Source organism: Sinocyclocheilus anshuiensis, unplaced genomic scaffold, assembly GCF_001515605.1.
Source record: "Sinocyclocheilus anshuiensis isolate Anshui unplaced genomic scaffold, SAMN03320099.WGS_v1.1 scaffold1913, whole genome shotgun sequence".
Classification (NCBI taxonomy): domain Eukaryota; kingdom Metazoa; phylum Chordata; class Actinopteri; order Cypriniformes; family Cyprinidae; genus Sinocyclocheilus; species Sinocyclocheilus anshuiensis.
This window is the reverse complement of record NW_015540969.1, coordinates 25979-38614: the sequence shown is the minus strand read 5'-3', so window position 1 is coordinate 38614 and position 12636 is coordinate 25979. Positions and strand designations below refer to the sequence as shown.

The window sequence follows — 12636 nt, the reverse complement described above, 5'->3', positions numbered from 1 at the left end:
TCATTTGTAAGTTGCTTTGGATAAAAGCGTCTGCAAAATGACTAAATGTAAATGTAATTTCTCTGTGACTTGTGACATAAAATCACCAAACTATCTGATTATACAGAATAAATTACATGCTTGAGCTTTAAGCAAACTCACCCCGATGACATAGCGGAGGATATTCTGCTCATCACATCTGTTGAGGACATTATTATCATCAGATTCAGTGGGCTCTCCATCTGTGATGATCACCAGAGCTTTCCGAGCGTTGGGATCGGCTCCAGACGACACACTATTCAGCAGATTTCTAATGATATAATACTCTCTGAACCTGTCAAACCCCAGCAGAGAGAGAGAGAGAGGAGTGTCATCAGCTCAGTATAAAGCAGTGAAAGTCCACAGCAGTCACTGATAGATGGGCTGTGAAGCTGATACCTGGCCGCTGCAGCCGTTTGCAGGACTGCAGATCTGCAGAGCAGCTGTACATCTCCCCTGTTGAGTTTCCTTCTAATGGAGCTCCAACAATGATCCTGAGAAACACATCACACAATCAATCAGACACACAAGAAAACACCTAGCAACCACACAGAACACCCTAGCAACCAGTGTGTGTCTGACTCACTGTTTCTGGTTTCCAAACTCAGTCTGATAAATGCTGTAACCAAAGAAATCTTCTGGCGTGCCGTTAAATCTCAGTGGATGTTCGGTGTCGATGTTGAAGGCCTCTGAAAGAGACGCTGGAGAAGCGAGAGACACTGCTGAGACGTCAGGAGACGCTTGTGAGACTTTTCTAAATGATTCTTTCTGGTCTTGAGAATGTGTTGTGAGAAATATGGGAGATCTCTTTGTCTCGCTGTAACCTCTTTCAAGACTCCAGTACAGGAGCATTTTATCACTCAGTGGCTCTTTCCTTCTTTTATTACATCCAGGTTTTTCACCTTTAATGGTCAGGACAGTAGAATGAGAGGCAGGAACCAGCAGGAGAAGCAGGAGGAGAACAGGAGCAGGAAAGTACCTTCAGTCAGACTCAAACTCCTGCTGTCCGAGGAGCAGTTGAACCTCGATGTCAATACTTAGTGCTAGTTTTAAACTGTTACTAGTTTAAATTTCTCAGCACTGTATACAGTATGCAGCAGTCATGAACTGCACGGTGACACGAAGGTAGAGGATCCAAAGGCAATATATTTAATGAAGGGGTAATCCACAATCATATACAGAGGTATCAGTCCAGACAATAACAACAGAGCAAAAATCACAGGCTAAAGGCTAATCCAAAAACAGGCAGCGTAACAAGAGCAGAAACCAAGACATGGAAGAAACAAGGCTTAGAAACACAGTTGACACTAGCAAGACTTAGAAATCAATGCCAGTGTGAACCGGGTTTATATAGGGTGAGCTAATGAGGCTAATGAGTGACACCTGTAGACTATCAGCGATGATGAAACAGGGCAGAGGATCATGGGGGATGTAGTCTTTGATGGAATGGCAAAAGTCTAGGGTGAAGTGCCCTCTGGTGGCCATCAAGGGCACTCCAGCTGGTGATTGTGACAGCAGCACACCCCAGAGGAAAGAAAAAATCAAAAGAGTGATCTCTTTAACATCTCAAATATTTATCCTAGACAGAAATGAGCTTACTTATTATCAAACTGAGACTTTTGCTTGAGTCTCCTGTTTCTCACACTTGTCTCCTGAGACAAAACGTCTATCACTCTCACGATGGTCTCCTTTAAAGCTTTAGACGAGATCTCATCATCATCACACACTGTGCTCAGACTTTTCTCTTACACTTTTCTCTCACATTTGTCTCCTCTGATATTGAGGTGATCTCAACAACTTTACAAAGTGTGCACCAAGTCAAATGTCTCAATATGAGCTCAAACATTTATATCATAAAATCAGTGTTAATAATCAAATTAGTCAAGGACTGAGTCATAAGCCATTTAATGTGACTTCAATCATTCTGTGAAGTCAGTTTTGATGAAGTTTTCGGGTACATTACTGTTTCCAACAACAAATGATGTGCGCTATAACCTTTAGAGCTGTATTCTCTTATTGTGTGTCAACAAGAGTAACATCATCTTTATTTCTGCATAATTTCACTCTTAATATAGCCTTAAACTCTGAATTTTTGGATTGTTTTTACGTCATTTAGTACCTGTCAAGTACTTGACTTGGTGCACACTTTGTAAAGTTGTTGAGATCTCTTCTAAAGCCTTAAAGGAGACAGATATGAGAGTCCCAGAGTCTTTAGTGTAGGAGAAAAGTCTGACGTCAAGCCAAACTATTACTTTCAAACAGACATCAACATCTAAACCTCTGTTAATCTCAATAAGAACATCTGTAAATGTTTGACAAAAAAGTCAATCTGTTTTATAAGTGAAGCTGGTAATGCTGGAAGCTGTTTTTGGAGTTATTTAATCTGGAGCTTGACATCAAACAAAGGTTTGTTTGAAAGGTTTTCACTTTCAAAGAAAATGTGACTTCTGAGCAATGTAAGTCCACATCTAGTGTGATGGGAAGCTTTATTAAAATGTTAGAGGATAATGTTCTAACAATGTTATCAATAAACATTTTTAGAATGTGTTTAGAGAATGTTATCCTACCTTTTAGCAGAACATTCTGGGAACTAAAATAAAACTTGCCGCTGAAAACATTACCAGAACATAGCATAATGTTCATTCTTAGAACAATAACATCCCAGTCTGTCTCTACCTAGACATGTGCACAGACAGACATCAGCATCATTCATCTGCAGTCTGACATTAAACTAATGAAACAATCACAACCATCAACATGCTGCAACATCAAGAGAAAACAGCAGTGAGTGTGTGCATCAGGCACGTGCAGAGGGGGGTGCGATGGGTACTGGCACGTGCAGAGGGGGGTGAGGGGGGTGCTTGAGCACCTGCCCCTTTTCTCCTTGATGCCCAAAGTGCCCTTTTGTCAAGGCATTTTTTTTTTTTTTGTAATTAAACATCATTTTGTGAAGGCCTGCCCAATCTAACTATTAGTAAAATGAATGAATAATAATTTAGTCGTAAATAAAATTATCCACATGATGATGACCTTTCACCTGACGATCTCATCAGGTACTATCCCTCACGTTCAGAAACCTTTAATGTAGCGCATTACCAGGATGCCTTCATAACGTCCGTGGCTGCCAGTGTTGTGTCACCTGTAAGTGCAGTTCTCAGCGGAGCGGTGTGCTTGTATACTTATATTATTAGATTATTATTATTATACAAGAGAGCATGCACAGCTGTTGTTTATATTGCTGTTTGTAGCCTGTGGAAGTAAGGTTAGCTGCAGCAAGGGTCTATAATATCTTTGTTCAATATTTTCCTAATGACAATTTTATGATCGGTTTAAAAAGGCTACTACGAGCACCTTTTCCCCATTTTTATCACAGAATAAGGCAGGAAATGTATAGTTTCTATAGGCTACTAAATGATATGTCAATCAGTACTGCATTATTCATAAAGTTTATTTATTACCTGGAGATAACTTGAAAAACACACATAAACCTTATATTTTAGCAATCGTGTATTTATTGTCTTCACGATTTTTTTCAGCTTTTTATTCAGCTCAGCTACTATGCTTTTGTCAATATTAGGGATTTCCTGCACGTCATAAGTCATTACTTCTATGAGTCTGTTTTGGATTTTCTGCACGAGAGCGCCCTCCGGCTTCGAGTATGAATTAAACATACACTGCATCCAGATATTCACTTCTCCTCCTTTTGGATACGAATAAAACGTCAGGTCATGCATAGACTATCGATACTGTGTCTTTGAATTTAAATCTAGAAACCTCTACGTGAACACACCTGCCCGAATAAAGTGCGGAGGACGAAATTACATTTCTTTAAAATTAAATATTAAAAATGCAGCTAACATTCTACACACAGCAATATAAACATTATTTTAAAAACGTAGAGTGCCTTAAAAAATAAATATCACAACCCTGATAAAACAGGCTTATACTAATTTTCTCATCCTCCGATTTATAGGCTACTTATCAATCCTGTTTTTATCATCATTATAATTAAAAAAATTAATAAATTCAGAACAGGATTATAATATAATTCTATTTTAAATAAGACAGAAATATTTTTTTCTACAACAACAGTAGTGTTTACAACAGCAAAACCACCATACCCTGTAAACTCAATAATAATAATAATAGCCCTAATTTAATTCCGTTTCTATTTTCAGAGTGATTAAGAGGTGCAAATAAATATTTATTTAACTTTTAAACTTAAAATGGTCTTTTCTGTTCTGTGTTTCTTTTTCAAAACTGCGTCACGGCATTTGCTACTATCAATACAGAAGCATCTATTAATACATGTCTCAGCAAGAGCACAGCCTTATCAAAATTTGATCTCCGGCACTAAAAACGCATTTCTGAGTCAGGGAGCAGAGAAATACAGTCTCGGTCTAACACAGCTTCAATGAGCAATGTAAACATATGTCGCTAAACATGTCTAAATACATCAAGCTTCGCGTACTCGAGAGAGAACCAGCGCGTGAATAAACGGTTTCAGTTTCGATATCTCTCAGAACAGAACAGAGTTCCTTCAGTTAATGTGAGAGCTAGAATCACTCCCGGTGCAGTGAACAGCGTAATAACAGAAGTGCCGCATTACCCGCACAAAGACCGGGACGCGCAGTGTTTGTGATTACAGTCAGGAAAACAACACACAGCAGCGTTACAACACCGTTCCTTTCTCAAGAGAACGAGCCCTGGCTCCAGAACACGAACCATGCAGTTATTGACAACATAACTTAAACACACACACCAGCTGAGCTCCACTTCAACTAATGCAAATGTAAGAAAACATTCTTCAAACACACACACATCTAAATGAACACAAATTGTTTTACATGAACTTCTCGTGACTCAGACCAACACACATAATTCAAGGAACTTTGTACAGTTACTTACTAATGGATGATTTGTATCTTATAAAGAAATCTCTCACCCCACATGAAGAGAATCCAGATGTGCGTCTCCATTCTGCTGCTGCTGGTCTGTATGTGATGAGATTGCTCAGATTCCTCAGAGCTTCAGGTCGGTGCCAGAACCCCTCCGCTTCGCCTCTGTAGGGAGTGTGTGTACTACTTTTCTTTCGTTCTCTTTTTCTTATCTTTTTAAACTTGAAAAGCCTTTTAAAGATAACTTTTAAAAGCTTTTTTAGCAGAATTATTCAAATTGCATGCAGATCAGCTGAAATAATTTAAACTCATATTATTATTTAATGTCTGTATTTATTTGATGAGTGAACATATAATAACTTGATGCAGTCACACAGACATTATAATTTTGCTAAATAAACTCCTTCATGGTTATACAGGACACCACGAATCACCCTAGCGGGTTTATTGTTTACATATTAAACCACAATCAGAGGCTGTACTTTGTTTTTTTTTTGATAATGTAATGTGAAGAAGTTTCTCTGATGTCCATGATTGTCACAAACAGACAAGCACGAAAACAATCCTGAAAACTTGAATGTGGGTAAGTTTATGAAAAAAAGCAACATTTTGAACAAACAGCTGAAGAACTGGCATTTCTGCAAAAGACTACGTCTGGATCAGATTCAGATCAGTGATCCTGGACAGCTGTGTGTTGCTGACCTAATGGATTGTTACTGACTCTGGAGTTTGGATTCCCCGGGGTTCTACTCGTCTCTCTGGACTGCTTGCTGTTATCTGGACTGTGAGTTTTGGATTGCCTGGTTTGATCTGTCTGCACCTCGCCTGACCCTCTCTCCTGTCTGACCCTGAATCTCGTCCTTCGGCTGCTGGATTTGGTTGCTGGTGAACTGGCCCAGACTCTGACTCTACATTCTCCCATCTCCTCCTGGTCCAGAACTGGTCTGGAGCCGTTTGCCTCGTACTGTGTTTATTATTGAGCTTCAATAAATTGGAGTTAAGCATTCTTCTGCTTTTGGGTCCTTCTTTCCAGAGATCATTACAGAAATGTCATGTAGCTTTTCAGTTGCGAAACTACTTTATTTGTAAATTCTCGGGGCAGAGCACATTTCTGTGTGTGAGCATGAGCATTTATCTGTACTGTATGTGTGTGTGTGTGTGTGTGAGAGAGAGGGAGAGAAGGCATACTTTCTGTAGATATATATATATATATATACAGTATATATATATATATAAAGATAATAAATGGTGGAAATTTGGATACATGTTTAGATATTATCAATGACTAATTTTTGTCTTTATCTGTTTTTATGTTTTTTTTTATTGTTTTGTTGTTGTTGTTTTTGTTTGAAACGTTGATTTAAGCAGGATTCATCACATCTTGCCCTGTAGGGCCACTACGCTGCAGAGTTTAGCTCCAACCCTGATCAAACTCACCTACCTGTGATTTTCTAATATTTTCCTAATGACAATTTTATGATCGGTTTATAAAGGCTACTACGAGCACCTTTTCCCCATTTTTAGAATAAGGCAGGAAATGTATAGTTTCTATAGGCTACTAAATGATATGTCAATCAGTACTGCATTATTCATAAAGTTTATTTATTAGCTGGAGATAACTTGAAAAACACACATAAACCTTATATTTTAGCAATCGTGTATTTATTGTCTTCACGATTTTTTTCAGCTTTTTATTCAGCTCAGCTACTATGCTTTTGTCAATATTAGGGATTTCCTGCACGTCATAAGTCATTACTTCTATGAGTCTGTTTTGGATTTTCTGCACGAGTGCGCCCTCCGGCTTCGAGTATGAATTAAACATACACTGCATCCAGATATTCACTTCTCCTCCTTTTGGATACGAATAAAACGTCAGGTCATGCATAGACTATCGATACTGTGTCTTTGAATTTAAATCTAGAAACCTCTACGTGAACACACCTGCCCGAATAAAGTGCGGAGGACGAAATTACATTTCTTTAAAATTAAATATTAAAAATGCAGCTAACATTCTACACACAGCAATATAAACATTATTTTAAAAACGTAGAGTGCCTTAAAAAATAAATATCACAACCCTGATAAAACAGGCTTATACTAATTTTCTCATCCTCCGATTTATAGGCTACTTATCAATCCTGTTTTTATCATCATTATAATTAAAAAAATTAATAAATTCAGAACAGGATTATAATATAATTCTATTTTAAATAAGACAGAAATATTTTTTTCTACAACAACAGTAGTGTTTACAACAGCAAAACCACCATACCCTGTAAACTCAATAATAATAATAATAGCCCTAATTTAATTCCGTTTCTATTTTCAGAGTGATTAAGAGGTGCAAATAAATATTTATTTAACTTTTAAACTTAAAATGGTCTTTTCTGTTCTGTGTTTCTTTTTCAAAACTGCGTCACGGCATTTGCTACTATCAATACAGAAGCATCTATTAATACATGTCTCAGCAAGAGCACAGCCTTATCAAAATTTGATCTCCGGCACTAAAAACGCATTTCTGAGTCAGGGAGCAGAGAAATACAGTCTCGGTCTAACACAGCTTCAATGAGCAATGTAAACATATGTCGCTAAACATGTCTAAATACATCAAGCTTCGCGTACTCGAGAGAGAACCAGCGCGTGAATAAACGGTTTCAGTTTCGATATCTCTCAGAACAGAACAGAGTTCCTTCAGTTAATGTGAGAGCTAGAATCACTCCCGGTGCAGTGAACAGCGTAATAACAGAAGTGCCGCATTACCCGCACAAAGACCGGGACGCGCAGTGTTTGTGATTACAGTCAGGAAAACAACACACAGCAGCGTTACAACACCGTTCCTTTCTCAAGAGAACGAGCCCTGGCTCCAGAACACGAACCATGCAGTTATTGACAACATAACTTAAACACACACACCAGCTGAGCTCCACTTCAACTAATGCAAATGTAAGAAAACATTCTTCAAACACACACACATCTAAATGAACACAAATTGTTTTACATGAACTTCTCGTGACTCAGACCAACACACATAATTCAAGGAACTTTGTACAGTTACTTACTAATGGATGATTTGTATCTTATAAAGAAATCTCTCACCCCACATGAAGAGAATCCAGATGTGCGTCTCCATTCTGCTGCTGCTGGTCTGTATGTGATGAGATTGCTCAGATTCCTCAGAGCTTCAGGTCGGTGCCAGAACCCCTCCGCTTCGCCTCTGTAGGGAGTGTGTGTACTACTTTTCTTTCGTTCTCTTTTTCTTATCTTTTTAAACTTGAAAAGCCTTTTAAAGATAACTTTTAAAAGCTTTTTTAGCAGAATTATTCAAATTGCATGCAGATCAGCTGAAATAATTTAAACTCATATTATTATTTAATGTCTGTATTTATTTGATGAGTGAACATATAATAACTTGATGCAGTCACACAGACATTATAATTTTGCTAAATAAACTCCTTCATGGTTATACAGGACACCACGAATCACCCTAGCGGGTTTATTGTTTACATATTAAACCACAATCAGAGGCTGTACTTTGTTTTTTTTTTGATAATGTAATGTGAAGAAGTTTCTCTGATGTCCATGATTGTCACAAACAGACAAGCACGAAAACAATCCTGAAAACTTGAATGTGGGTAAGTTTATGAAAAAAAGCAACATTTTGAACAAACAGCTGAAGAACTGGCATTTCTGCAAAAGACTACGTCTGGATCAGATTCAGATCAGTGATCCTGGACAGCTGTGTGTTGCTGACCTAATGGATTGTTACTGACTCTGGAGTTTGGATTCCCCGGGGTTCTACTCGTCTCTCTGGACTGCTTGCTGTTATCTGGACTGTGAGTTTTGGATTGCCTGGTTTGATCTGTCTGCACCTCGCCTGACCCTCTCTCCTGTCTGACCCTGAATCTCGTCCTTCGGCTGCTGGATTTGGTTGCTGGTGAACTGGCCCAGACTCTGACTCTACATTCTCCCATCTCCTCCTGGTCCAGAACTGGTCTGGAGCCGTTTGCCTCGTACTGTGTTTATTATTGAGCTTCAATAAATTGGAGTTAAGCATTCTTCTGCTTTTGGGTCCTTCTTTCCAGAGATCATTACAGAAATGTCATGTAGCTTTTCAGTTGCGAAACTACTTTATTTGTAAATTCTCGGGGCAGAGCACATTTCTGTGTGTGAGCATGAGCATTTATCTGTACTGTATGTGTGTGTGTGTGTGTGTGTGAGAGAGAGGGAGAGAAGGCATACTTTCTGTAGATATATATATATATATATACAGTATATATATATATATAAAGATAATAAATGGTGGAAATTTGGATACATGTTTAGATATTATCAATGACTAATTTTTGTCTTTATCTGTTTTTATGTTTTTTTTTATTGTTTTGTTGTTGTTGTTTTTGTTTGAAACGTTGATTTAAGCAGGATTCATCACATCTTGCCCTGTAGGGCCACTACGCTGCAGAGTTTAGCTCCAACCCTGATCAAACTCACCTACCTGTGATTTTCTAATAATCCTGAAGACAGTGTGTTGTGTTCTCACACAAGTGTTGTTTGATAATGCATTGAGTTAGTGTTCAGTGATGCATCGAGTTTGATTGTGCTGAAAGGATTCTGTCATGCCTGACCAATGTATGTGTTAGTTTTCTGGGGTCTGGAACAGAGAGGTTAAGTAAAAATATATGATAAGTTGATGATACTCACTGTGTCGGTGTGATCCTTATCAAACATTTGGTGACAGGATGGCTGATATCGCACTACCACCGCCTGCTCCTTTCCTTGTTCTACCCGGCGAGCCTCCGATTCCCTGGACTCGCTGGTTACGGTCCTTTGAGACTTTCATCTTGGCAGTGGGGCTGACTGACGTGACCGCAGCCCACAAAAAAGCACTGTTACCGCATTGCTTGGGAGCCGAGGGGCAGCGTGTGCTGGGAGTGCTTGAGTCGGGCACCACAAGCGATTATGACACAGCCGTGGAACTACTGACCGCACACTCTGAGCCCCACAGAGTGCTCCCTTGCGACGTTTTCTGATGTTTCTGCCAAAGACGCCAGCTTCCCGGTGAGTCTGTGCAACAGTAAGTAGCCAGCACATGCACGTTCGGTGCGTTGCAGGATGAAATGATTCGCGACCAGTTAATTGAACATACCAAAGATGCAAAAGTGCGTGAAACTCTGCTGTTAGAACCGGATGATTTATCACTGTCCCGGGCAATCACGATTGCATTACGAATAGAGAGTGCAGCTGCATGTGCGTCAGCTCTGACCAAACAGCAAACAATCACGGACTGCTCGGCCCCCTCCCCCATGCCACCATCGACGTAACAACCCAGCTAGAATGACACATTGGCAGCAGCAGACTCCTCTGCAGTTATGCTACTGAGGTGCCAGCAGCGTCTCGGCCACGCCCACAAGCACAAGCATCAGGGCTCTGTGATAACTGTGGATCTTCATCTCATCTGTCTAGAGCACAGAACTGCCCAGCCCCTGGCCAAACATGCTGCAACTGTGGTAAACGCAATCATTTTGCTTCAGTCTGCCGCTCCGCTCCAGCTGTGTCAGCCCAAGCACCCACTATCATTCACAATGTCTACTCTGGACCAGTCTCATTTAAAGCATGTTCAGTGCGCCTTAATGATGTGTGTATCCCACTGTTTTTGGACACTGGTGCCCCTCCAGGCCGTCTTATCGTTACAAGAACTGAAAGAGGCATCGGAACAGGACCCGGTCCTTTCTCAGCTCTGAGTCTATGTTCTGAATGGCTGGCCTCAGGAGGTACCAGAGGGGCTGGCAGCATTTTCCAGACTAAAGCAGCAGCTGTCCTGCTGGAATGACACCTGTGTGGCACGCGGCCTCTGTCATCCCTAGCACCCTACATGCACATGTCTTGGCTCACGAGGGCCACCTGGGTATTGTAAAGTTGAAGCAGCGCTGCAGAGACTGGGTTTGGTGGCCAGGGATAGATAAAGACATTGAGGCCCTGGTGAAAGACTGTGCTGCCTGTCTCTTGAGCAGTAAGACTGGTCACCAGGCCCCCCCACCCTTACAACCTCTTGCTTGGCCATCGCAGCCCTGGAACCACCTGTGCACCCATCATCAACGCTTCCTAGTGGTTGTCTATGACCTGCATTCGAAATGGCATGAGCTCATTGCCACCGGCTCTGTGACCTCTCAGGTCATAATTAACTTCCTGGACTCTCTGTTTTCCTGCTGGGGCCTTCCAAACACTATCACTACTGACGATGGCCCGCAGCTGATCTCAGCTGAGTTCACAACATACCTCAAAAACAAAGGTATTCATCACATCCGCACGGCATACTATCATCCCCAAGCTAATGGTGGTGTCGAATGCTTCCATCAGTCACTGAAAAACAGTCTCAGAGCACACTTGTTCCAGGGATGGACCTTCTCACGGGCCATCCATCACACACTGCTGCACTACAGGGCCACCCAACACTCTACGATGGGGGTCTCTCCAGCTTTCCTCATGCTTGGCCGTGAGCTCCAACCTTCCCCTCGACAGGCTCAGCCCCGCAGTGCCTCAGCGACCACTACCGAGAGTCAGGGCCTCTGTCACCCGCCAGCAGAAGAGGATGAAGCAGAAATTAGATTTCTCAGCACGCGTTAAGGTCCCTGACATAAAGGCGGCAGATTGGGTCAGGGTTCGCAGGCCCCACGGAGACAACAAACTCACTTCATATTAGTCTGCCCCTCTCCAAGTTACTCATCAGCTGGGCCCAGCTAACTTCTTGCTCAGCGACGGCACACAGTGGCACATACAACAGGCGTCACACCTCAAGCCACACCCCCAGCGCTTCAGCTGACACCTCAGATAGCTCCTGCATCGAGTTTGATTGTGCTGAAAGCATGCTGTCATGCCTGACCAATGTATGTGTTCGTTTACTGGGGTCTGGAATAGAGAGGTTAAGTAAAAAGATACGATAAGTTGATGTTACTCGCTGTGTCGGTGTGATCCTTATCAAACGCAACACAGTGATTAGCATGCTCAGGTGTGTTTGATTAGGGTTAGAGATAAACTCTGCAGGAAAGTGGATCTCGTGGGATTTAAAGTGTCTGTTCTTCAAACTTTGTAAGCTCTGTTGTGGAGAGCAATTAAGCATTAACAGTCCTACACAAGCAATTGAAAAATAATCCTCTTTTTATTAGGTAAGGTTAGGACTTGCCAAGCATACCGTAAATACCAAGTACAGTGTGTGTCTTGTTTGTTACCACATAATGCCACATTTTTCCGTAAGTACTACATATTTACCATGTACATATCATTAGTATGTACAGTTATGTGTCTTATTAGTTACCATATACGGATACTGTAAGGACGTGCCTGTTTGTACCCACTTGTCCGTAAGTACTACATATTTACCATGTATATACATTAGTAAGTACAGTGAAGTATCTAATTAGTTACCATGTATGGGCACAACCTGTAAGTACCCACACTTGTCTGTATGTACAAAAGAATTACCATGCATGTACGACTGTTAAGTACAACCGTGTTTCCTATTTGTTACCATGTACATACACTTCAGGAAAGTACATTGTGTTACCACTCATTTGCTTGTAGGTACAAGATATTTGCCATGTATGTACCAGGGAAGTACACGGACTGTAAAATAAAGTGCTACCGATGTGTTTTTAGACAGTTCTTAAAGAAGGACTCAGCTACTCGGCTGATTATTATTATTATTATTATTATTATTATTATTATT

General features: G+C 40.7%; 1 pseudogene; it reads right to left on the bottom strand.

Annotated features, from left to right (window-relative positions):
• LOC107690076 (integrin alpha-M-like) overlaps positions 1-5552 on the bottom strand; it is a 29073-nt pseudogene extending 23521 nt beyond the window's left edge.
• Positions 5553-12636: the final 7084 nt, after the last annotated feature.